The 27398-nt window shown below is 40.5% G+C and overlaps 1 protein-coding gene across 1 annotated transcript in view; it reads left to right on the top strand.

Annotated features, from left to right (window-relative positions):
• Positions 1–27398, top strand: part of LOC126284215 (phenoloxidase 2-like) — a 112744-nt gene that overhangs the window by 41101 nt on the left and 44245 nt on the right. The gene's annotated exons all lie outside the window — the stretch shown is intronic.

Here is a 27398-nt window from a genome sequence, read left to right on the forward strand (position 1 = left end):
CTCTTTGTTAGTAATTGTTTCACATCTTTATATCAGATTTTTCATTAATTAGTTATTTCTGTTATCTATCCCATTCCCTTAAATAGCACAAAATGCATATACTATATCTCCAGATTTATTTATTCATATTCAAGAATTCATCTATGGTATAGAAGGAGTTGTCAAGGAGGTATGATTCCAATTTGTTTTTGAAACTATTACTGCTGTGTGTGCGGCATTTTATTTCATTTGATACTTTATAAAAAAGTTTTATAGCAGCATATCTTACCTCTTTCTGTGGCAAAGATAGGTTAAGTAATGGATAGTGTAGGTCTTTCTTTTTTCTAGTATTGTAATCATGATGTCGCTGTTGATTTTAAACTGGTCCTGTGAAGCAGTTGTAAGAATTCCTAACCTTTTAAACAGATGCCTACAAGATGTGCGACTATGAACCCCACACATTATTTTAACTACTTTCTTTTGAGCATTGAATACCTTTTGCCTAAGTGTTGAGTTGCCCCAGAATATTATTCCTTATGACATCAGAGAGTGGAAGTATCAAAGTATGTTAGCTTACTAATTTCTACATCCTCAAAATTGGCAATTATTCTGACTGCAAAAGTTGCTGAACCTAATCGCTTAGGGAGATCTAGAATATGAATTTTCCAGTTAAGTACACCCAAAAACTTAGTATGCTCTACCCTGGCTACTGACTTCTTTTGATGTGTTATTTTTATTGAAGGAATTATACTTTTTGCAGCAGAAAATTGGATGTACTGTATTTTTTCAAAGTTCAGAGCAAGCCCATTTGCAGAAAATCAATTAACAATTTTCAATTTCATTTTCTGTCAGACTTTCTTTTACAGGATTAATAATTATGTTTGTACCATCAGCAGACAGTATCAGTTCAGCATCTTGTTTCACATAAGAAGGGAGGTCATTCACATATATCAAGAACAGGAGGGGACCCATGATCGAACCTTGTGGTACACCTAATGTAATTTCACCGCAGTTGGATGAAGTGATAAACTCCTTTAAATCACTTGAAGCATATAAAGAGACTTTTTGCTTCATGTTCTGTAGATATGACTTAAACCACTCATATGCTGTTCCATTTCTACCATGTTGTTCTTGTGGTCTTCAGTCCTGAGACAGGTTTGATGCAGCTCTCCATGCTAATCTATCCTGTGCAAAGCTCCTTCATCTCCCAGTACCTACTGCAGCCTACATCCTTCTGAATCTGCCTAGTGTATTCATCTCTTGGTCTCCATCTACAATTTTTACCCTCCACGCTGCCCTCCAGTGCTAAATTGGTGATCCCTTGATGCCTCAGGACATGTCCTACCAACCGATCCCTTCTTCTAGTCAAGTTGTACCACAAACTTCTCTTCTCCCCAATCCTATTCAATACCTCCTCATTAGTTACGTGATCTACCCACATAATCTTCAACATTCTTCCGTAGCACCACATTTCAATAGCTTCTATTCTCTTCTTGTCCAAACTATTTATCGTCCATGTTTCACTTCCATACATGGCTACACTCCATAAAAATACTTTCAGGAACGACTTCCTGACATTTAAATCTATACTCGATGTTAACAAATTTTTCTTCTTCAGAAACGCTTTCCTTGCCATTGCCAGTCTACATTTTATATCCTCTCTACTTCGACCATCATCAGTTATTTTGCTCCCCAAATAGCAAAACTCCTTTACTACTTTAAGTGTCTCATTTCCTAATCTAATTCCCTCTGCATCACCAGATCTAATTCGATTACATTCCATTAATCTTTCTTCTAAGATGAGTCGTAGTGTCACTATTGCCTCACGTGTTCCAACATTTCTATGGAATCCAAACTGATCTTCCCCGAGGTCGGCTTCTACCAGTTTTTCCATTCGTCTGTAATGAATTCGCATTAGTATTTTGCAGCAGTGACTTATTAAGCTGATAGATCGGTAATTTTCACATCTGTCAACACCTGCTTTCTTTGGGACTGGAATTATTATATTCTTCTTGAAGTCTGAGGGTATTTCGCCTGTCTCGTACATCTTACTCACCAGATGGTAGAGTTTTGTTAGGACTGGCTCTCCCAAGGCCATCAGTAGTTCTAATGGAATGTTGTCTACTCCCGGGGCCTTGTTTCGACTCAGGTCTTTCAGTGCTCTATCAAACTCTTCACGCAGTATCGTATCTCCCATTTCATCTTCATCTACATCCTCTTCCATTTCCATAATATTGTCCTCATCGCTCTTGTATTGACCCTCTATACACTCCTTCCACCTTTCTGCTTTCCCCTCTCTGATTAGAACTGGGTTTCCATCTGAGCTCTTGATATTCATACAGGTGGTTCTCTTTTCTCCAAAGGTCTCTTTAATTTTCCTGTAGGCAGTATCTATCTTACCCCTAGTAAAAAAACCTCTACATCCTTACATTTGTCCTGTAGCCATGCCTACTTAGCCATTTTGCACTTCCTGTTGATCTAATTTTGAGACATTTGTATTCGTTTTTGCCTGCTTCATTTGCTCCATTTTTATATTTTCTCCTTTCATCAATTAAATTCAATATTTCTTCTGTTACCCAAGGATTTCTACTAGCCTTCGTCTTTTTACCTACTTGATCCTCTGCTGCCTTCACTACTTCATCCCTCAGAGCTACCCACTCTTCTTCTACTGTATTTCTTTCCCCCTTCCTGTCAATTGTTCCCTTATGCTGTCCCTGAAACTCTGTACAACCTCTGGTTTAGTCAGTTTATCCAGCTCCCACCTCCATAAATTCCCACCTTTTTGCAATTTCTGCAGTTTTAATCTACAGTTCAGAACTAATAGATTGTGGCCAGAGTACACATCTGCCCCTGGAAATGTCCTACAATTTAAAACCTGGTTCCTAAATCTCTGTCTTACCATTAAATAATCTATCTGATACCTTTTAGTATTTCCAGGATTCTTCCATGTATGCAACCTTCTTTTATGATTCTTGAACCAAGTGTTTGCTATGATCAAGTTATGCTCTGTGCAAAATTCTAACACACGGCTTCCTCTTTCATTTCTTAGCCCCAATCCATATTCACCTACTATGTTTCCTTCTCTCCCTTTTGCTACTGTCGAATTCCAGTCACCCATGACTATTAAATTTTCATCTCCCTTCACTACCTGAATAATTTCTTTTATCTCATCATACATTTCTTCAATTTCTTCGACATCTGCAGAGCTAGTTGGCATATAAACTTGTACTACTGTAGTAGGCATGGGCTTCGTGTCTATCTTGGCCACTATAATATGTTCACTATGCTGTTTGTAGTAAGCTTACCTGCACTCCTACTTTTTTTTATTCATTATTAAACCTACTCCTGCATTACCCCTATTTGATTTTGTATTTACAACCCTGTATTCACCTGACCAGAAGTCTTGTTCCTCCTGCCACCGAACTTCACTAATTCCCACTATATCTAACTTTAACCTATCCATTTCCCTTTTTAAATTTTCTTACCTACCTGCCCGATTGAAGGATCTCGAAGTTCTCTTGAATAGTCCCCGCCCGGTGATCCGAATGGGGGACTATTTTACCTCCGGAATATTTTACCCAAGAGGACGCCATTATCATTTAACCATACAGTAAAGCTGCATGCCCTCGGGAAAAATTACGGCTGTAGTTTCTCCAAGCTTTCAGCCGTTCACAGTACCACAACAGCAAGACCATTTTGGTTAGTGTTACAAGGCCAGATCATTCAATCATCCAGACTGTTGCCGTTGCAACTACTGAAAAGGCTGCTACCCCTCTTCAGGAACTACACGTTTGTCTGGCCTCTCAACAGATACCCCTCTGTTGTGGTTGCACCTACGGTACAGCTATCTGTATCGTTGAGGCACGCAAGCCTCCCCACCAATGGCAAGGTCCATGGTTCATGGGGGGAGGATTTCTACCATAGAATTGAAATTCCTTAACATAATGTCATTGTTCATACAATCAAATGCTTCGGATAAGTCACAGAATATTCCTACTGGTTATATTTTACTATTAAAAGACTCTGTTATGTGGACAGTGAAATTGTATATTGCTGTTTCAGTGGAACAGCATTTCTGATATCTGAACTGTGATTTGCTAAGTATCCCATTACTGATGAGATGGCTAACTGCTCTTGAGTACATTACTTTCTCAAAGATTATTGAAAATGCTGTAAGCAATGACATTGGCCTGTAATTATTGACATCTGTGGTTTCCCCCTTTTTGTAGAGAGGCCTGACAATGGCATATTTTAACCTGTCTGGGAAAATACCCTGAGTTAGTGATGCATTACATATGTGACTCAAAACATCAGCTGTAATTGCTCAACATTGTTTTAATAACTTGTTAGAGATGTCATCTACTCCAACAGAACATTTATTTTTCAAAGATTTAATAATTTTCCTATTTCACAGGAGGTTGTTAGATGAAACTTAATCTGATTAAATTTTTTCAAAACTGAGTCTTCCATGTACTGCCTGGCTTTTTCTTTTCAACTATTCTCACCAATTTTTTCTCTGACACTTATGAAGTGATTGTTAAAGACATTGGCTACCTGTGCACTGTTGATTAAGGTGGTCTCATTCTCTTTAACAGTAATACTACCTACCCCAGTGGTTACTTTTCCTGTCTCCCTTCTAACAACATTCCATACTGATTTTGTTTTATTGCCAGTGTTGTTAATTTCTTCTCTAACATACACATTTCTTGATTTCCTTAGAACTTTTCTCAGTATGTTACAATAATTTTTATGGTGTAAAACTACTTCTGAATCTTTACTCGTCCTTGCTGTCTCATACAGTTTTCTTTTTCTTTCTGAAGACACTTTAATACCTGTAGTAATCCAAGGTTTCTTTGAAAAGTTTGTGGTGTTACATTTAGTAATTTTCTTTGGAAAACAATGTTCAAAATGGGATATAAATTTATCAAGAAATATGCTGCATTTATCATTACCATTTGCCTCATTATATACCTCTTCCCAGTTTACATTTCCTAAAGTTTCTTTGAAGTGATCTACAGATACTGGTTGAGCACCCTCACACTTTTACATAATGGTTTCTGAAGTGTACACCCTGTTAGGTTTTGTAAGTTAATCAGTTGTGCATCATGATCAGATAATCCATTTACCACAGGGAAAGCATATGTTTGTTCTACAGCCTCTTGCTGTACAAATACATTATCTATTAGAGTACTACTGTCCTGAGCTATACATGTATAGAAGTTGACCACTGATTCTAAGTTATATATTTTTAACAACACTTCTAGTTCACTTTTCCTATCAGAATTGCTAAGAAAGTTAACATTGAATTCACCACAGATTGGTTCAAATGGCTCTGAGCACTATGGGACTTAACACCTGAGGTCATCAGTCCCCTAGAACTTAGAACTACTTAAATCTAACTAACCTAAGGACATCACACACATCCATGCCTGATCTAGGATTCGAACCTGTGACCGTAGCGGTCGCGTGTTTCCAGACTTCACCACAGATTAATAACCTTTTCTTTTTGTCTGGCTTTTATGAACAGCTCCCAATCTCCTAGTGGAGACCTGTACACTGTTGCTAATATCAACACATCATTATCTAGCTGAAGTTCACATGCACAAACCTCAAAGTGCTGATCAACACAAAATTTGCTTACATCAACAGTTCTGTATTTATACCCTTGTTTTATGAAAATGGCAACTCCTCCTTTATCCATCCTAGATCTACAAGTGTAAGATGCTAAATTATACCCACTTATACTGACACTATCCACGCCCACAGTTACTTGGTGTTCAGACAGATAGAGTATATCAATCTCATTCTTATTTTTGAGATCACATAAACATACAAATGGCTCATTTACTTTATTTTTTTATTCCCCTGATATTTGGATGACGTAAGTTGATACTACCCTTAGCTTTACCCCTATTTAGTGTACACGCAGTTTCTTTTATTCTATTTATCTTGATTGTCATCTGTCTGGACTTTGGCTGTAACCTAAGAAACCTGTGTGCTTGGACCCATTAACCACAGAGATCACCCCTTGTGTGACTGTGGACTCCCTTACAGTTTCTGCAAATAAAGAAGCTAACGTATTCTTCCCCATCCTATTCAGGAGCACCCCATGTGTAGTGTTTCCCCACCTACCAATAGCATAAACTGGAACAACACTCATGTGAGACTTTGCGAGTGTCTGGAGCATCCTGTTCAGCTCAGCGTTAACACGCCTTACAGCAGTGTTTACCCAAGGCTGATCATGTCGCTGAGAGACCTCCACAAACCCCACATTCGTGTGCCCAATTTCTGCTCCTAGTTTATCCAGGTCACTCCTAATACTATTTCTTGGATTTGTAGCCAGGCTGTTTCCTGCTCCCCCAACTATAATTACCTGATCTTCCTTCTCAAAGGCCTTGCAAAGCTGACCGAAGTTTTCTGTCACCTGGCTAAGGCTAGCTCTTAGTTTCACAAAACTTGTGACCTGGTACTCTGTCCCTAATTTCTCCTGAAGCTGTTGGCCCACACCGCTCCCATGACTGCTACCTATAAGCAGAATGTTTCTTCTCCTATTCTTGTTTGATCCCAACCTGTCTTTTTTCTTTAAGCTAATATTCTGCTTCAACCTACATTCAACTACATCGGAATGAGGCCCTTCCTCCACTTCAGATAGCAAGCCAAACTGATTTGCTAACTGAATTTCAGAAGTTTTATCAATTGTTTCCCTTTTTCACCCTTTGCTTGCTATCTTTTCCCAGCGCCCAGAGTCCTTTTCCTCCCTTAGCTTACATAATTCCAAATTCACGATTTCTAATTCAGCCTTAAGGGCACAAATCTTTACCTCCTGTACCGCGATTTTTCTGTCCTTTCTACATAACCTACACTGCCATGGAGGAGCCTCATTATCTACCCTCGTTTCCTCTCCACTGCACTCTCCCCAATGAAACCACAACCTACAGTCTATACAGAACACCCCCTCTTTCAAATTTCTACGCCAACCACCTCACTTGTCACACGTGGTTTGATAGTATAACTTAACACAAAAGCGGAATATAACTTCAACAACTCTCTCATGTTGCTTTATGGCATGATGCTTGTTAATAGTTATGATTTGTCATGCATCTGATTGTGCTGTCACATTATACCTGACAGTGGTCCATTTCTGACTGACACTGGTTTTTTAATAAAGTTATAATACAGGTGTATGCAAACCATAATTTTCCAAAAACTAAACAGACAAAAATGGTGTTGTGTCTTGATACTTATCTTGAAATATCAACTTTGTTCCTTTATTAAATGTAGCTAGCATAATCAGAAATAGCATTGAGCAATATAGGGATAGTTTATTGTACAAATTAAGTCTTTTGCATGTCTTTTGTTGATATATGCATTGAATCGTTCCACAATCCTGAAGGTTCTCCTTCTAAATGAGTCTGTGGAATACAGTGAATGAATGATTGAATCATTTGAACTGAGGTTGGCTGGTGTAGAATTCAATGATGGAAAGAATTTTCATCATTAGTATTTTTCACCAAGATATGTACAGATCAAGCTGTACACTATATTTTACAAAAATAACATAGCATACGCATTTACCTAAGGCATAACCCCCCCCGCCCTCTCTTTCTCTCTCTCTCTCTCTCTCTCTCTCTCTCTCTCTCTCTCTCACACACACACACACACACACACACACATTCACGCAAGCACAGTAAGCACAGTTCATGCACACATGACCACTGGCTCTGGCTGCTGAGCCCAGACTGAGACAGTGGCCAGAGACAATGGTCATATGCATGTGAGTTGTGCTTGTGTGAATGTGTGTGTGTTTGTGTTTTGTCTACTTTGGAAGATGGCCTTTTGACTGAAAGCTTACTTGTTTAGCAGTCTGCTTGTTGTGCCTGTCCGTGACTCGACATATCCACTGTATGGTGAGCAGCAATCTATCCTTTTCATAATATTGTCACTATTCCATCCTGGTTTATCCATTGTTTGATTTAGTATTGGAAATTATCATTTTCAGACAGACAGACAAACAGACAGACATGACAGTTTTAGGTAAAACTTTAAATCACATAGCTCTTTTTCCATGATCCAATTTTAATGAAATGAAGCCTATACATTGCCCCAAGTGACACTCAAGTTACCTGTGAAAACCCCATAAAAATTTGTGTAGTAGTTTTGGATATTAATGTGTTCAAACAGATACATGACAGTTTTACAGTTTTATTGTTAGTATATAGATATGTATATGTGCTGCTGCCATATGCCATACAATAAATAAAGAAATAAAACGTTATCCCCTTTTAAGCATTTTGTGTATACTCCCTTCCTTCATTACTAAATTTATCTAGAATGTGAAATGGTTTTGCTAGATACACAATACTGTTTTTTTTTACCGTTTTTGCTAATAGGTCATCCAAACTTTTTTTTTTTTTTTTTTTTTTTTTTTTTTTTTTTTTTTTTTTTTTTTTGAGTCCACCTGTAGGGAGAAGGTATAAACTTGCAGGCACCCCTTTGGAGTTTTCTATTCTCTTTGATGCTGCTGTGTTTTGTTTCAGAAGTTCCTCCATTATAGTTGTATAGTGCTGATTGCAACTATTACACATGTGCTGTGGATATATTTGTATTTTTCTAAGACATGTGACTTTTCCTGTTCACAGATATATACTTTCAGACTGTTTTAGTGATGTTAGAAGGAGTTTGCAGTTCTGGTTTTTAGTGGGTAGTCTTCACTTGTCTTATCATCCTACTGTATACTTTCTTCCTGCACCTGTAGGCCTCATGACTGGCTGCCCTTTATCTTTCTACTGATTTTCATATATTACAGTCATTTCATTGTTTTATATGGTGCCCTGTTCCTTGGATGGTTTACCACTAATAGTTCTGCATACTTCTACATCTACATCTACATCCGTACTCCGCAAGCCACCTGACGGTGTGTGGCGGAGGGTACCCTGAGTACCTCTATCGGTTCTCCCTTCTATTCCAGTCTCGTATTGTACGTGGAAAGAAGAATTGTCGGTATGCTTCTGTGTGGGCTCTAATCTCTCTGATTTTATCCTCATGGTCTCTTCGCGAGATATACGTAGGAGGGAGCAATATACTGCTTGACTCTTCGGTGAAGGTATGTTCTCGAAACTTCAACAAAAGCCCGTACCGAGCTACTGAGCGTCTCTCCTGCAGAGTCTTCCACTGGAGTTTATCTATCATCTCCGTAACGCTTTCGCAATTACTAAATGATCCTGTAACGAAGCGCGCTGCTCTCCGTTGGATCTTCTCTATCTCTTCTATCAACCCTACCTGGTGCGGATCCCACACTGCTGAGCAGTATTCAAGCATTGGGCGAACAAGCGTACTGTAACCTACTTCCTTTGTTGTCGGATTGCATTTCCTTAGGATTCTTCCAATGAATCTCAGTCTGGCATCTGCTTTACCGACGATCAACTTTATATGATCATTCCATTTTAAATCACTCCTAATGCGTACTCCCAGATAATTTATGGAATTAACTGCTTCCAGTTGCTGACCTGCTATTTTGTAGCTAAATGATAAGGGACCTATCTTTCTATGTATTCGCATCACATTACACTTCGCTACATTGAGATTCAATTGCCATTCCGTGCACCATGCGTCAATTCGCTGCAGATCCTCCTGCATTTCAGTACAATTTTCCATTGTTGCAACCTCTCGATACACCACAGCATCATCTGCAAAAAGCCTCAGTGAACTTCCGATGTCATCCACCAGGTCATTTATGTATATTGACTTTAGGTCAAGCTACATTTATTTGGTGTCTTACTATATCAAAAAAGATTCCCAGTTCTTTTCTACACTGTCCTGTTTCCTCTGTCCTACTATAGTCACCAGACTGATTTTTTTAAAATTTAGCCACTTTTTTGTCCTAATATTTTTTGATCATCTCAAAGTTCTATTGTTTGAATGTTCTACAACAAAAGTAGTCACAAGCTGAACTTTTTGTCTGTGTGTAGATGTAGTCAACAGAACATGGTCTGTTAATGTGGTTGATGCTGCTGTACATATCATTGGTATTTTTTATTTTTAGTTTTTGTATATGAAACTGGAGATTTTATGTCCCCATAACAATGAAAGCTTCATGTGTAGCCACTGTCTTCCAGCATATCTATATTTAAGTCACCTGCTATTATTACAAAAATGCATTTCTTCATGACTCTTCTCTGTTCTCATTTATCTAAGTCCAGACAGTTTTAGAGATATTAAAAGTAGTTTGTATTTCTAGCTTTTGATGGCTAGCAGTAACACATCAACTTATGGTAAACAGTTTTCGATGCTTGAGATTGTAGATCAGTATATACATATGTCTTAGAAGGCATTATTTCCCCCATGAACTTTATTTGCACTGCTGATACTTCAAGGCAAAATTCTGTGCAATTTGAGATCTGTAGTGGAGTGTAGTCCTTTACCTTGCTGTCCACAGATGTTCCTACTTTCCCACTGTTACATTTAGTTCTCAAATAGTATGCTACATTTTTGTATCCCATTAAGTTGAAACACCTTAACACACTCTCTTTTAAACCTTTCTCTGTTCCTGATACATCTTGCCATGTTGAAGGGGTAGAATCCAGACGGCACCATTTGTGAGCCAGCTGTTGAAGTTAACCTCATTGTGCTGTACAATATCCTCGGCAACTGGGTGGTTGAGTTCACTGGTGACCATTCTTCAAAACGAACCTCTGGTCATGATCGTATAGTTATGCAATGACTGTGATAGAATTTACTTACACTAGCGAACCAAAACATTGTAATCACCTGCTTAATAGCATGTTGGTCTATCTTTGGAATGCATTACAGCAGTGATTCTGCATGTCATGGATTTGCTAAGTACTTGGTAGGTTTCCCCAAGCATGTGGAGCCAGATGTCTGTGCACACGTAACACAATTACTGTAAATTATTGGCTAGCAGTTTGTGGACATGGAGCTGGTGCATGATACAGGGTGTATACTACTCAGGAGATCCGGGAGAAACTCAGGAATTTTTTTATCTGAGAGAAAACTGGGAAAAACTTGGGGATTTTTTAGAATTCCAAGAATCCGTCATTGTTTTAGTTTTCAGTTAAATTTTTGTAAATTTGACTGGTAAGAACCAAAGGATATTACTGTATCTCACTACTGCTGCAATACAAAAATTGAAAAAACAAAAACTTAAGTTGCAAAAGAAATGTGCCGTATACAACAACAAGACACAGTCCTCATACAAACATCTGCCAACAGCAAAATGTGTCAAAGGCTTTAGGAAGACTATGCAGTGCTTCATAACAAATTGTCTCCAATAATCGTGAAGTCGAAGCTGGTTTCATTTCATTAGATTTGTTTGAGCAGTTGCGATCGAGCTCATGTGTATGCGCAGTTCAGTCGTGTATGAATAGTATCTTCTCCTGCTTCTGCCTACAGAAGTGTAGCAGTTAGCTGTATAAGCAATAGCAGCAAGCAGCCAGACACTACTCGGAAAAATTTTACTGGTGCGCCTAAGCTGCCAGATTCATGCATTCACAACAGGCCCGGATCTAGGGGGCGGAGGTTAACCATGGTATCTGCAACGGGTGGGGGAATTCATATACTTGAGGAAAATCGCCTGGTTTCACAAAGTGCCTAGCATCTACTGCATGTTGGTGTATCGCTTATTCATATGATTTTGAAACGTATTCCTGTTGGTTTTTGAACAAATTCTTAAGTTGAGTACTGGATGAATCATAAATTGATTTTTGAATGCATGCATGTTGTGCGTGATGTCTTTGGCTAGGGAATCCCTGTCGCATCTAGAAATAAATTTTCCTGCAGACAAAAGGGGGCGAGGCTGTACGAGCTGAGCGAAATAAAGGCTAATGGGTGAATGCCAATTGCTGTATATGTGGTTGACTGGGTTTACAAATAATCAACGTTGTTATAGTTACTAGCAAAAGCCATAGATTCAGACTACCAGTGTGGAAATAAACAAATAACAGGTAACAAAGATAATGTATTATCTTCTCGGTGTATCCAAGAAAATGAGATTTTTGGCCATAGTGCGACACATAAGGCCCAGTTGTACAGTCCCCAGCTAGCAGCCGCTATAGTTCTATTCTGGGAGTAGTGCAGAAAACGCATTGTACGAAAACATAATAAAGCCTAGTGAGAAAATAAATGCAGGGTAACTAAACTGGTGATTGTGGCTGAGTTAGTGAAGTTAAGTGGACAATAAGTTTTCACACTGACGGGAATAGTTACAGAATTAGTGATGACAAGATTGTCTCTTAGAAGGAGAAGAAATGGGGACATGACACAAATCATGAAAGAATATGGTGATTCCAAATTTATGTAGAAATTTCATACTACTACTTTTCGATCTGAGTTGTAGCGGGGATGTGAGTAGTCTCCATGTGACCCGAGTTTACATTTAATGATTTTTGCTGTTTCAACCCTCATGTATAGCTCTCATGTCAAATGAAAACAAAATGGATTTCTGTGGTCGGGAGCTATCAAGTGAATTAAAATACGTTCACATAATTACAGAAGGCTAAAATATGCTATTAGTTTCAGATTTTATTTTATTCCCACCTTTCTGACAGTCGTGAATTAATCACCTTGCAGAAAAATGAAGTTATTTTTGTCAGGTTGCTAAAGAAATTTGACTTTTATAGATCTTTTGTGCTGAAGCAGTCAATTTATTTGAAATGAAGTGTTTAATTCTACACTATTGGCTAGTTTTAACTGTTCGCTGCAGTGCAAGTGTATGTTTTCATCTTATAGCATATATCACATTATGCCATAATGAAGAACCAAACATAAGATAATACAGTACTGGTACTCCAAGAAAATTTACATCTGAATCTGGACATGTGAATGTGCACTTCAAACTGAATTATGCATTTTAGTATGGTTCACAAAATTCCAATGCTCTTGGAGTATCCTCTAATGTCTTACTTCTTTTGTGACATAATGTAAGATCTTTTAATGTTTTACACACATGAACATATGGGCTTCCTGCACCATCGTACCTGCGAAAGCGTGGTGACGCCTTTTATCTGGTGCTTTCTGGCAACTGCAGAAATGAACCTACACCATGTGATCAAAAGTATCCGGACACCACCAAAAACATACGTTTTTCATATTAGGTGCATTGTGCTGCCACCTATTGCCAGGTACTCCATATCAGCAACCTCAGTAGTCATTAGACATCGTGAAAGAGCAGAATGGGGTGCACAGCAGAACTCACAGGTTTCGAACATGGTCAGGTGATTGGGTGTCACTTGGGTCGTATGCCTGTATGTGAGATTTCCACAGTCCCAAACATCCCTAGGTCCACATTTCCAATGTGATAGTGAAGTGGAAACATGAAGGCACACGTACAGCACAAAAGCATACAGGCCAACCTCGTCTGTTGACTGACAGAGACTGCCAACAGTTGACGAGGGTCATAATGTGTAATAGGCAGACTTCTATCCAGTCCATAACATAGGAATTCCAAACTGCATCAGGATTCACTGCAAGTACTGTGACAGTTAGGCAGGGTGTGGGTGTGACGAATGCCCGGTGATCGTCATCTGTTAGAGTGTGTAGTGCCACCAGTAAAATTCGGGGGTGTTGGTGTTATGGTTTTCTTGTGTTTTTCATGGAGGTGACTTTAATCCCTTGATGTTTTGCATGGCACTATCACAGCACAAACCTACATTGATGTTTTAAGCACATTTTTGCTTCTCACTATTGAAGAGCAATTCAAGGGTGGCGATTGCATCTTTCAACACTACTGGGCACCTGTCCATAATGCACAGCATGTCGCAGAGTGGTTACACGATAATAACATCCCTGTAATGAACTGGCCTGATCTGAATCCCAAAGAACACCTTTGAGATGTTTTGGAACGTCGACTTCATGCCAAGCCTCACTGACAGACATCAATATGTCTCCTCAGTGCAGCAATCTGTGAAGAATGGGCTGCCATTCCCCAAGAAACCATCAAGCACCTGATTGAATGTGTGCCTGTGAGAGTGGAAACTGTCATCAAGGCTAAGGGTGGGCCAGCACCATATTGAATTCCAGCATTACTGATGGAGGGAGTCATGAACTTGTAAGTAATTTTCAGCTAGGTGTCCGGATACTTTTGATCACATAATGTAGGAAAATATTGAGAATGTTGTTTGAAAAGTGTTACTTTCAAAGTAAATTTACTTTTACGCAAGATGAACTATGTGCGAGAATGTACGATGAATTACTTAAATCACAGAGCACTTGACTCTCATTTAAAAACCAACTCTTTCAGGACGACCATTTTGAATAATTTCTAGGCCAGATCAGACATTTATGTCATCATTAAAAATTTTACTGGCACATTTGTGTGATATATCTTAAAGTGTAACTCGCACAAAGAAGATCAACTTTATACATGAAAGCTTAGCTTCTCTTGCAGCTTATTAATCTTCAAGACCAAGCTTTTCTTTCCTTGTAGCAACACTATGTATATTAATGTAAACCATTACCTTTTCCTGTTTGTGTGTTCATGCTACTTAACAGTGACGTTGCTGTTGGTTGACTGCATCATGTGTCCTTAGATTAGATTAGTACTTGTTCTGTAGATCATGAATACGACACTTCGTAATGATGTGGAACGTGTAAGGTTAATAAAAGGTGTCTATACAAGATATTAGACAAAATATTACATGACACTCAATATTATTATTATTATTATTTATTTATTTATTTTTTTATGTTGGGAAATTACCCACTTACTATATCCAAAAATTCATCTAATGAGTAGAAGGAGTTGCCATTAAGAAATTCTTTTAATATCCTTTTATCCACCCTTCTGAGCCAAAGTTAGATTTAACCTTGAGTAGTCAAGATCACCCTTTCTCCTAGTCTTGTAGCCATGTTCACTGCTATTACTTTTGAATTTGTTCGGATTGTTAATAACAAATTTCGTAAGTGAATATATATATATTGTGAGGCTATAGTGAAGATCCCTAGCTCTTTAAATAAGTGTCTGCAGGATGATCTTGGATGAGCTGCAGTAATTATTCTGATAATGTGCTTTTGTGCAATGAACACTCTTTTACTCAATGAAGAGTTACACCAGAATATGATGCCATACGAAAGCAGAGGATGAAAATAGGCGTGGTAAGCTAATTTACTCAGATGTATATAGCCAAAATTTGCAATGACCCTAATAGCATAAGTAGCTGAACTCAAACGTTTCAGCAGATTCTCAGTGTGTTTTTTCCAGTTCAACCCCTCATCAATGCATACACCTAGAAATTTTAAATATTCTACCTTAGCTATCGATTTCTGATCGAAGTCTATATTTATTAATGAGGTCATTCCATTTACTGTGTGGAATTGTATATACTGTGTTTTGTCAAAGTTTAATGAGAGCCCATTTGCAGAGAACCACTTAATGATTTTCTGAAAAACATCATTTACAATTTCACCAGTTAATTCTTGTCTGTCGGGTGTGATAGCTATACTTCTGTCATCGGCAAAAAGTACCACCTTTGCATCTTCGTAAATATAGAATGGCAAGTCATTAATATATATTAAGAACAGCAGAGGAACCAAGATCAAACCTTGAAGCACCCCATTCTTGGTTGTTCCCCAGTTTGAGAAATCACCAGTTTTTTGCCTGTTTATTACAACTTTCTACACTTTTCCAGTTAGGTATGATTTAAACCATTTGAGCACTTTCCCATTCATACCACAGCACTTGAGCTTATCTAGAAGTTTCATGATTTACACAATCAAAAGCCTTTGATAGATCACAAAAAAATCCCAACGGGTAACTTCCGGTTACTCAGAGCATTTAATATTTCATTAGTGAAAGTATATATAGCATTTTCCATTGAAAAACCCTTCTGGAAACCAAACTGACATTTTGTTAAAACTTTATTTTTACAAAGGTGTGAAACTACTCAACAATACATTACTTTTCAAGAATTTTGGATAAGGCAGTCAGAAGAGAGATTGGGCAGTAGTTGTTGACATCAGACATATCCCCTTTTTATGCAGTGGTATAACAATGGCATACTTCAGTCTATCTGGGAAAATACCCTGCTTCAGAGAGGTATTACATATGTGGCTAAGAATCCCACTTATTTCTTGGGAACAAGCTTTTATTATCCTGCTGGAAATGCCATCAATCCCATGTGAGCTTTTATTCCTGAGAGAGTTTATTATCTTCCTAATTTCAGATGGAGAGGTGGGTGGAATTTCAATTGTATCAAATGGTGTGGGTAAGGCCTCTTCCATTAACTACCTTGCTTCTTCTAATGAACATTTAGATGCTATTTTCTCTACAACATTTAAAAAATGATTATTCAAAATGTTTTCGACTTCCGGCTTGTTGTTTATCAAGTTTCCATTTGCTTTGATGATGATGCCGTCATCCTGTACTCTTGGTTGTCCTATATCCTTTGTAATAATATTCCAAATTTTTTTGATTTTGTTATCAGAGGTATTAATCTCAGACATGATGCACGTGCATCTGGACTTTTTAATAACCTTTCTTAATGTAGCACAGTAGTTTTTATAATATTTGGCTGTTTCTGTGTCATTACTCTTTCTTGTTGTTAGATACAGTTCCCTTTTGTGGTTACAAGATATTTTGATTACTTTAGTAAGCCAAGGTTTTTTGCATAGTTTCTTACAATTCGATTTAACTACTTTCTTGGGGAAACAGTTTTCAAATTCTCTTACAAGTGTATCATGAAATAAGTTATATTTTAAATTAGCATCGGGTTCCTTGTACATCTCATCCCAGTCTAACTGCTGAAGATTTTCTCTTTAATTTCTAATTGTTGAGTCATTAATTGAACGCACAACTTTGGAGGGTAGTTTTGAATTACTGAATGGATCTGTAACCAGCTGAGCATCATGACCAGAATGCCCATTCTCAACTGGACAAGAATTTATGTTTTTAAACCTATCTTGGTCTATAAAAGTGTTATCTGTCAATGTGCTGCTGTCCTTTACTACCCGAGTAGGAAAATTAATGACAGATGTCAAATTGAAAGAACCGAGCAAGACTTCCAGGTCATTCTTCCTACTACACTCTTTCAATGAATCAACATTGAAGTCCCCACAAATAATAATTTGCTTTCCCCTATCTGACAGATAGCGCAACAAGGCATCCAAGTTTTCCAGGAATAAATGAAAGTTTCCTGAAGGGGACCTATATACTCTTACAATTATAAAAGAGCCCTCCCTCAGTTTAAGTTGACTGGCACATGCTTCTATATGTTGCTCTAGACAAACCTTTTTTTTAACTAAGCTTTCTACACAGTGATAACTTTTGACATATGTGGCAACTCCTCCTCCCACCTTATTCTCTCTACTCATATGTGCAGCTAGTTTATAACCACTGATATTTACCTTTTCCATACCAGACACAATGTGATGCTCAGACAGGCATAGTATATCTATTACATTATTAGATTCAATGTCATCTAAACAAACCAGGAGCTCATCTACTTTATGCTCTGAATATCTGCTGTCATTGGTTGGTGAGATCATGTGGCATGAGTGAGCTATGACTGGCTTACAAAAGATCATCGCAATCTTGATTTCAGTGCTTGGGAAAGTAACATGTGGTATAGGGTGGAATTCGAATTTATACTTTCATAATACAAAAATATGCGGTGTAGATGTTGCTGCACATCAGACACAAAGTTTCGGGGAATTCTACGCTGGTGTTAAAAACCATAACCATTGAAAGATGATGTAAATAAAACAGAAAGAAACTTCCACATGGGAAAAATATATTAAAAACAAAGATTCCAAGACTTACCAAGCGGGAAAGCGCCGGCAGACAGGCACATGAACAAAACACACAAACACACACACAGAATTACGAGCTTTCGCAACTGGCAGTTGCTTCGTCAGGAAGGAAGGAAGGAGAGGGAAAAATGAAAGGATGTGGGTTTTAAGGGAGAGGGTAAGGAGTCATTCCAATCCCGGGAGCGGAAAGACTTCCCTTAGGGGAAAAAAAGGACAGGTGTACACTCGCACACACACACACACACACACATATCCATCCGCACATACACAGACACAAGCAGACATATTTAAAGGCAAAGAGTAAGGGCAGAGATGTCAGTCGAGGCGGAAGTACAGAGGCAAAGAAGTTGTTGAAAGACAGGTGAGGTATGAGTGGCGGCAACTTGAAATTAGCGGAGGTTGAGGCCTGGCGGATATCGAGAAGAGAGGATATACTGAAGGGCGAGTTCCCATCTCCGGAGTTCGGATAGGTTGGTGTTGGTGGGAAGTATCCAGATAACTCGGACGGCGTAACACTGTGCCAAGATGTGCTGGCCGTGCATCAAGGCATGTTTAGCCACAGGGTGATCCTCATTACCAACAAACACTGTCTGCCTGTGTCCATTCATGCGAATGGACAGTTTGTTGCTGGTCATTCCCACATAGAAAGCATCACAGTGCAGGCAGGTCAGTTGGTAAATCACGTGGGTGCTTTCACATGTGGCTCTCCCTTTGATCGTGTACACCTTCCGGGTTACAGGACTGGAGAAGGTGGTGGTGGGAGGGTGCATAGGACAGGTTTTACACCGGGGGTGGTTGCAAGGGTAGGAGCCAGAGGGTAGGGGAGGTGGTTTGGGGATTTCATAGGGATGAACCAAGAGGTTACGAAGGTTAGGTGGACGGCGGAAAGACACTCTTGGTGGAGTGGGGAGGATTTCATGAAGGATGGATCTCATTTCGGGGCAGGATTTTAGGAAGTCGTATCCCTGCTGGAGAGCCACATTCAAGGTCTGATCCAGTCCCGGGAAGTATTCTGTTACAAGTGTGGCACTTTTGGGGGTTCTTCTGTGAGAGGTTCTGGGTTTGAGGGGATGAGGAAGTGGCTCTGATTATTTGCTTCTGTATCAGGTCGGGAGGGCAGTTGTGGGATGCGAAAGCTGTTTTCAGGTTGTTGGTGTAATGGTCGAGGGATTCAGGACTGGAGCAGATTCGTTTGCCACGAAGGCCTAGGCTGTAGGGAAGGGACCGTTTGATATGGAATGGGTGGCAGCTGTCATAATGGAGGTACAGTTGCTTGTTGGTGGGTTTGATGTGGACGGATGTGTGCAGCTGGCCATTGGACAGATGGAGGTCAACGTCTAGGAAAGTGGCATGGGATTTGGAGTAGGACCAGGTGAATCTGATGGAACCAAAGGAGTTGAGGTTTTAGAGGAAATTCTGGAGTTGTTCTTCACTGTGAGTCCAGATCATGAAGATGTCATCAATAAATCTGTACCAAACTTTGGGTTGGCAGGCTTGGGTAACCTAAGGCTTCCTCTAAGCGACCCATAAATAGGTTGGCATACGAGGGGGCCATCCTGGTACCCATGGCTGTTCCCTTTAATTGTTGGTATGTCTGGCCTTCAAAAGTGAAGAAGTTGTGGGTCAGGATGAAGCTGGCTAAGGTGACGAGGAAAGAGGTTTTAGGTAGGGTGGCAGGTGATCGGCGTGAAAGGAAGTGCTCCATTGCAGCGAGGCCCTGGACGTGCGGGATATTTGTGTATAGGGAAGTGGCATCAATGGTTACAAGGATGGTTTCCGGGGGTAACAGACTGGGTACGGATTCCAGGCGTTCGAGAAAGTGGTTGGTGTCTTTGATGAAGGATGGGAGACTGCATGTAATGGGCTGAAGGTGTTGATCTACGTAGGCAGAGATACGTTCTGTGGGGGCTTGGTAACCAGCTACAATGGGGCGGCCAGGATGTTTGGATTTGTGAATTTTAGGAAGTAGGTAGAAGGTAGGAGTGCGAGGTGTCGGTGGGGTGAGGAGTTTGATGGAGTCAGGTGAAAGGTTTTGTAGGGGGCCTAAGGTTCTGAGGATTCCTTGAAGCTCCGCCTGGACATCAGGAATGGGATTACCTCGGCAAACTTTGTATGTAGAGTTGTCTGAAAGCTGACGCAGTCCCTCAGCCACATACTGCGTCAGCTTTCAGACAACTCTACATACAAAGTTTGCCGAGGTAATCCCATTCCTGATGTCCAGGCGGAGCTTCAAGGAATCCTCAGAACCTTAGGCCCCCTACAAAACCTTTCACCTGACTCCATCAAACTCCTCACCCCACCGACACCTCGCACTCCTACCTTCTACCTACTTACTAAAATTCACAAATCCAAACATCCTGGCCGCCCCATTGTAGCTGGTTACCAAGCCCCCACAGAACGTATCTCTGCCTACGTAGATCAACACCTTCAGCCCATTACATGCAGTCTCCCATCCTTCATCAAAGACACCAACCACTTTCTCGAACGCCTGGAATCCGTACCCAGTCTGTTACCTCCGGAAACCATCCTTGTAACCATTGATGCCACTTCCCTATACACAAATATCCCGCACGTCCAGGGCCTCGCTGCAATGGAGCACTTCCTTTCACGCCGATCACCTGCCACCCTACCTAAAACCTCTTTCCTCGTCACCTTAGCCAGCTTCATCCTGACCCACAACTTCTTCACTTTTGAAGGCCAGACATACCAACAATTAAAGGGAACAGCCATGGGTACCAGGATGGCCCCCTCGTATGCCAACCTATTTATGGGTCGCTTAGAGGAAGCCTTCTTGGTTACCCAAGCCTGCCAACCCAAAGTTTGGTACAGATTTATTGATGACATCTTCATGATCTGCACTCACAGTGAAGAACAACTCCAGAATTTCCTCTCCAACCTCAACTCCTTTGGTTCCATCAGATTCACCTGGTCCTACTCCAAATCCTTGCCACTTTCCTAGACGTTGACCTCCATCTGTCCAATGGCCAGCTGCACACATCCGTCCACATCAAACCCACCAACAAGCAACAGTACCTCCATTATGACAGCTGCCACCCATTCCATATCAAACGGTCCCTTCCCTACAGCCTAGGCCTTCGTGGCAAACGAATCTGCTCCAGTCCTGAATCCCTCGACCATTACACCAACAACCTGAAAACAGCTTTCGCATCCCGCAACTACCCTCCCAAACTGGTACAGAAGCAGATAACCAGAGCCACTTCCTCATCCCCTCAAACCCAGAACCTCTCACAGAAGAACCCCAAAAGTGCCACACTTGTAACAGAATACTTCCCGGGACTGGATCAGACCTTGAATGTGGCTCTCCAGCAGGGATACGACTTCCTAAAATCCTGCCCCGAAATGAGATCCATCCTTCATGAAATCCTCCCCACTCCACCAAGAGTGTCTTTCCGCCGTCCACCTAACCTTCGTAACCTCTTGGTTCATCCCTATGAAATCCCCAAACCACCTCCCCTACCCTCTGGCTCCTACCCTTGCAACCGCCCCCGGTGTAAAACCTGTCCTATGCACCCTCCCACCACCACCTTCTCCAGTCCTGTAACCCGGAAGGTGTACACGATCAAAGGGAGAGCCACATGTGAAAGCACCCACGTGATTTACCAACTGACCTGCCTGCACTGTGATGCTTTCTATGTGGGAATGACCAGCAACAAACTGTCCATTCGCATGAATGGACACAGGCAGACAGTGTTTGTTGGTAATGAGGATCACCCTGTGGCTAAACATGCCTTGATGCACGGCCAGCACATCTTGGCACAGTGTTACGCCGTCCGAGTTATCTGGATACTTCCCACCAACACCAACCTATCCGAACTCTGGAGATGGGAACTCGCCCTTCAGTATATCCTCTCTTCTCGATATCCGCCAGGCCTCAACCTCCGCTAATTTCAAGTTGCCGCCACTCATACCTCACCTGTCTTTCAACAACTTCTTTGCCTCTGTACTTCCGCCTCGACTGACATCTCTGCCCTTACTCTTTGCCTTTAAATATGTCTGCTTGTGTCTGTGTATGTGCGGATGGATATGTGTGTGTGTGTGTGTGTGTGTGCGAGTGTACACCTGTCCTTTTTTTCCCCTAAGGGAAGTCTTTCCGCTCCCGGGATTGGAATGACTCCTTACCCTCTCCCTTAAAACCCACATCCTTTCATTTTTCCCTCTCCTTCCTTCCTTCCTGACGAAGCAACTGCCAGTTGCGAAAGCTCGTAATTCTGTGTGTGTGTTTGTGTGTTTTGTTCATGTGCCTGTCTGCCGGCGCTTTCCCGCTTGGTAAGTCTTGGAATCTTTGTTTTTAATATATAACCATTGAAAGGATTGATAAGTTTTACTGGTCCGAGGAAAAGTATATTGTCACTTAACATGCAAAAAGTGTATTTTCGTCTGGGAGAAAGTGTATTTTTTCCTCATCCTCATATACATCCTGGTGATAGCATCCGAGGTGTGTCCCATAGGGTTCGTATCAGAAAAATTTGGTGGCCAAGACATCAATATGAGTTCACTATAATGCTTCTCAAACCACTCAGGTCTTGTGACATTGACGGTTGGAAGATGCCATCACCCTTTGGAAGGGCCCTGAGCATGAAGGGACACAGGTGATGCAAAATAATGTTCACTTAGTCCACACCTGTTATGGCGCCATCAATTACTACCACATGTCTCATATAATTCCAGGCAAATTTCCACCCACAGCACAGTATTGCCACTATTCACCTACATCTGTGGTGTGGTGCATGGATTGAGCAGCTATTTAACTGAGTGGCAGCATATCTGAACCTAAACATCAATCTGATGTAATAAGAAATGTGATCCATTTTATCAGACAAAATGTTGCCATTGATACACAGTCCAATGTCAGTGGCACAGTGCTCACTGCAGTTGTAAATGACGTGTGATCCCTCAGGGGTCCTCTGCTGCGGAGCCCCATGCTTGATAATGTACACTGAACGATATGCTTTGAAACACCTCTGCCTGAATCAGAATTGTACTCTGTCATCAGATCTGCTGCCGATCACAGTTTATCCTGCTTTACAAAGCGGGCAAGCCCTCGCCCTCCACATTCTCTGATGACACACGGACATCCAGCATCTTGTTGCCTACTTGTGTTTTCATCATGCTTCAAAACCACCTTCTGTAGATCCTCATGACAGTACCACACAAACAGCCAACCAGCTTCACCATTTCTGAGGTGTTTGTTCCCGGGCAGTGGACCATAGCAATCCACCTTTCGTGGAATTCAGGCAGTGGACTGTAGATATCTACCTTTTTTGGAATTTGTGTATGTTATTGGATTATCCCATTTGTGGCCCTTATGATTACTAGAATGATTCACCACTCGTCACTGCTCGACTTGTATACCAGGTTGTTACAATTAAAGTGCAGTTATTTACAGAGGTCCAGTGTGGTCTGTAACTAGTGTTTGGCAGTGTATTTTAATGGTTTAATGCAGAACTGATTTAAACTCAAAAAAATTTAGTTCCAATTTTGGCCACCAGGTGCAAATCCGGTGTTGTACAGCATCTCATCAATATCTCTGGTGCTCATATTGGACAAATTGTGTAAGCAGTGAAGAAGCAGTTAATAATAACATGAAGATTAAGCCTTCTCACATGTTTGAACTTTTCTGCCACATTCTGTTACAAATCCATTACACAGTGAAACCCTTCTGTATGTCTTTATCGCATTCATTGTGCCAGATTTGCAACCGGCGGCCAAAATTGGAACAGATTTTTTTCAAACGCAAATCAGTTCCTCATTAACACATTAAAATATAAACCAAGTTTCACTGCCATATGATAATTACAGCTCACACTGGACTTCTCTGAGATGCTGCACTGTAATCATAACCACCCTGTACTTTCTTGTCTTTTCATGTGCCCGTACTGCCATCAGACTGCATTCAGTCTCACAGTATATATTTATAGATTACATGGCTACTGTTGCAATGTCCTAATCTCTGATGGAATAGAGTATCGTAGTGTTGTAACTGAAATATGACATGGCAGGTGAATGCATGGGACAATTTCCATGTTGGCTTTGCTTTCTTGTCTAAGGTAGAGAGTGGAGTTTTTCATTCTGCAATTGAGGCTCTCTGCAGATTCAAAAGAACATTAAAATCCATATTTTAGCCACTTCTTCTGTCAATTAGCTGACTATTTGCTTTTAGGAGCAGAGTTAACAGTTTTGTCACCTGTGATTATAGCTGGAATATCCTCACCAGGCTGGAGTAGCTGAAGACAGCTATTATCTTAAATGATGGATCTCTGTGGGTTATTTGAGGTTTCCAAGGACACTGTTACAGGAGATAGGCAAAATAATGTGAACACCTGTACTTACTTGGGAATGGTTTATTGACAAGGGTTGGACACCCATTTGATCATAATACAGCTGCGATTTTTCTTGGAATACTGGCACATAATGGCTGTACAGTCTCCAGTTATACGTTATGCCACTTTCTCATCAGAGCCAGCCTCTTCTAACTCCTGTAGTGACAAGGTAGGCGGAAATCTGCTCCAGAGTCTGCACTCCAATACCTTCCACAAGGGTTTGATAATGTTCAAGTCCAAGAACTGTGCTGGCCAGGGAAGAAACTGCATTTCAGTTGCATGCTCCTCATACCACAACTGTACTGCCCTGGCTGTGTGGATGGGTGCATTATTGTCGTGAAATATGGCATCATTGTTGGCGAACAACATCTGAATCATGGGGTGCACCTGATCACCTATTGTTCACATATTCTTTGGCTGTAACAGTGTTTGAGAGTAATGATGGAACCATCAGAATACCATGATATGGTTGCCCACACCATCACACTTCCACCTCCACGGTTAATTGTTTGAATCAAGCAGTCAGGATTGTAAGCTTCCTTTGGCATTCTCCAGACGTAAATTCAGCCCAGTGTTGGAAATAACGTAAATGTTGACTCGTCGGACCATATGACGTGTTTCTATTGATCAGCCATCCAGGATTTATGCTCATGACACCATGTTTTACACTTCTTTGTGTTGGTTGTTGTCACTAATGGTTTCGGTATAGTAGCTCATCCATGAATATTCGTTTTATGGAGTTCTCGGCGGACAGTCTTGATAGATACGGGGTCTCGAAGATGGCTGTTGAGTTCTGCAGTCACCTTAGGTGCCATAGTTTTGTATTGTTTTGACACAATTTGTGTTAGTGTATGATGATCTCTGTCATCTAGTTTTGATTTATGCTTGCTATTACATTTACACAATGATGTATTGCTATGTTTTGTGTAGGCTGTCATGACTGATGAAACAGTTGCTCTTGAAACATTCAATAAATTGGCATTCTTGGTTACTGATGCTCAGCTAATCAGGCCCCTACAATCTGCCCTCTTTGGAACTCTGTTAGGTCTATCATTGAATGTCGACCAAGGCCTCTGAACGCAAATACGAAGTTTGCACTACTCATAAAAAACCTGCACTGATGCCTAGTCTGTACTGAATATGCACAGTCCAGCATGATATGTGCCTTACGCCCATTGTTGACCATCAACACAACCATCCCCTTACTGCCACTGTTCAGATTACTTTGCCTATCCCCTGTATATCAGGCCTGTTGAATGCATGTGATTTTTAGTTTCTAGTCTTGCTAACTGAGAATCCATAACTCTTCTGGGCTTAGGAATGCTGAAAAAGGCATTCAAGCATGGGGTCCCCTCCTCCGAAAAGAGAAGTAACAAACGTCAGCTCCGCTCATACCAAGTGCCATACAGGTGGCGATTGTTAACATTACAATATAATGAAAAGGATATTTGCTACTCAGCTTAAACCAGAGACGCTGAGTTGCAGAAAGAAACATACCAAAAAAGTAAAGAAATTTCCCACACAGCAGCACACAAAGGCAGACAAGCACATTTCAGATAGTTCTATGATTTTCTCAGAAATCCCCTTGACCCCAGATGAAGGGATGGTGGAGCAGAGTGTTCCTAGCCTATAATGAAACACCAGCCCCCTTAAAAAAGTGTAGAAATATCCTTTGGTCCTTTGATACCATTCATAGGTGTTCCAACTCTGTGATGGTAAATTTCTGATCAGAGAAGTAGAGCTTTGCATTTTCCTGTCTCATTCCCACCACAGTTAGCACTGACAGTACTATACCCCTCATAGGATTTGAATTTTTGTTCCTCTGCATCACCTGTGTATTTCTTGAATAATTGCTTGTGTTCAAGACAGAAAACACTTAACTACTGAACTTCAGTGTTTGTTTCATGGAATTTTCCATATTCTGAAGATTTCCTCAATTATCTGAGTCCAACACAGGTGTCCCTACCATATGATACAATGTCACTTCTATATTCAGCATTAATGTTACAGTAGATAGATGTCGACAACTTGCAACACTATGGCAGGTTTATTGAAAACAGCCCCACATTCTTACATGAGGTGCCTAAAGGCTGCTATTATCTGATAATTATCTGTGTTGCTGTTTACATATTAAACCACAAGTAAGAAAAACAAACTAATGTTACTTTGTTCAAGTGAGAAAGCTGCATTTTTTCGTACAGTAATAGTATTCCTGCCAAGTTTATAATATTTTGAGACTGTGTAACTGTAAATGGTATAAAGTGGATTAGGATTGTCAGTTATCAATGGAGTGAACAGGATTATTTCTTACAACTCCTTCTCTTTGTTAATAAGTACTTTGATGTGTACCACATACCTGAAGGGTCTAGTTTGAGATGGCATCTGTAAAACGTTGTGGATGAATGAATGACTGCACTAACCAGAAGACCTAGCTGTCCAGAGCATCACAGATGTATGTATATCTACATCCATACTCTTCAAACCACTGTGAAGGGTGTGGCACAGACACTAACCATTATACCAGTTATTAGGGCTCCTTCTCATTCCATTGTTGTATGAAATGCTGGAAGAATGACTTTTTGAACAACTCTGTGTCCACTGTAATTAACCTAATCTTCTCCTCACTATCCACACCGGAGCAGTACATATAGGATTGTAGCATATTTCTACATTCATTGTTTCAAGCTGGTTTTAGAAAATTTGGAGGTAGGATTTCTATGGGGTCTGCATTTGTCTTCAAGTGCCTACCAATTGAGCTTCTCCGTCATCTCTGTGACTGTCTCCCATGGGTCAAACAAACCTGTGACCATTTGTGTGGCCCTTTTCGCATACATCCGGTATTTCTTTTTAGAACTGTTTGATATGGGTTCCACATGCTTGAGCAATGAGAGCTGTCCAAGTGTTTGGGATCCCCACCAGGTCAGATTAAAGGAAGACATCACAGCAATTCAGAGACATGCTGCTAGATTTGTTACTGATAGATTTGATCAGCATCCATGTATTACAGAGGTGTTTTGCGAGCTCAAATGGGAATCCGTGGAGGGAAGCAATGCTCTTTTCGCAAGGTGTTGTTGCATAAATTTATTGAACAGGCATGTGAGGCTGACTGCAGAATAATTCTACTGCTGCTAATCTACATTTCACATCAGGACCATGAATATAAAATATGAGGAATTGGGACTCGTGTGGCGGTTTTTAGACAGTCATTTTCCCCTCATTCTATTTGTGTGCAAAACATATGTTATTTGGATCCACAGAAGTTGAATGCCCACCAGAGGTATTGAACCTAAAAGGCTATTAGAGCACACAGTCTCACTG

This window comes from Schistocerca gregaria, chromosome 8 (genome assembly GCF_023897955.1).
Source record: "Schistocerca gregaria isolate iqSchGreg1 chromosome 8, iqSchGreg1.2, whole genome shotgun sequence".
In the NCBI taxonomy this organism is placed as follows: domain Eukaryota; kingdom Metazoa; phylum Arthropoda; class Insecta; order Orthoptera; family Acrididae; genus Schistocerca; species Schistocerca gregaria.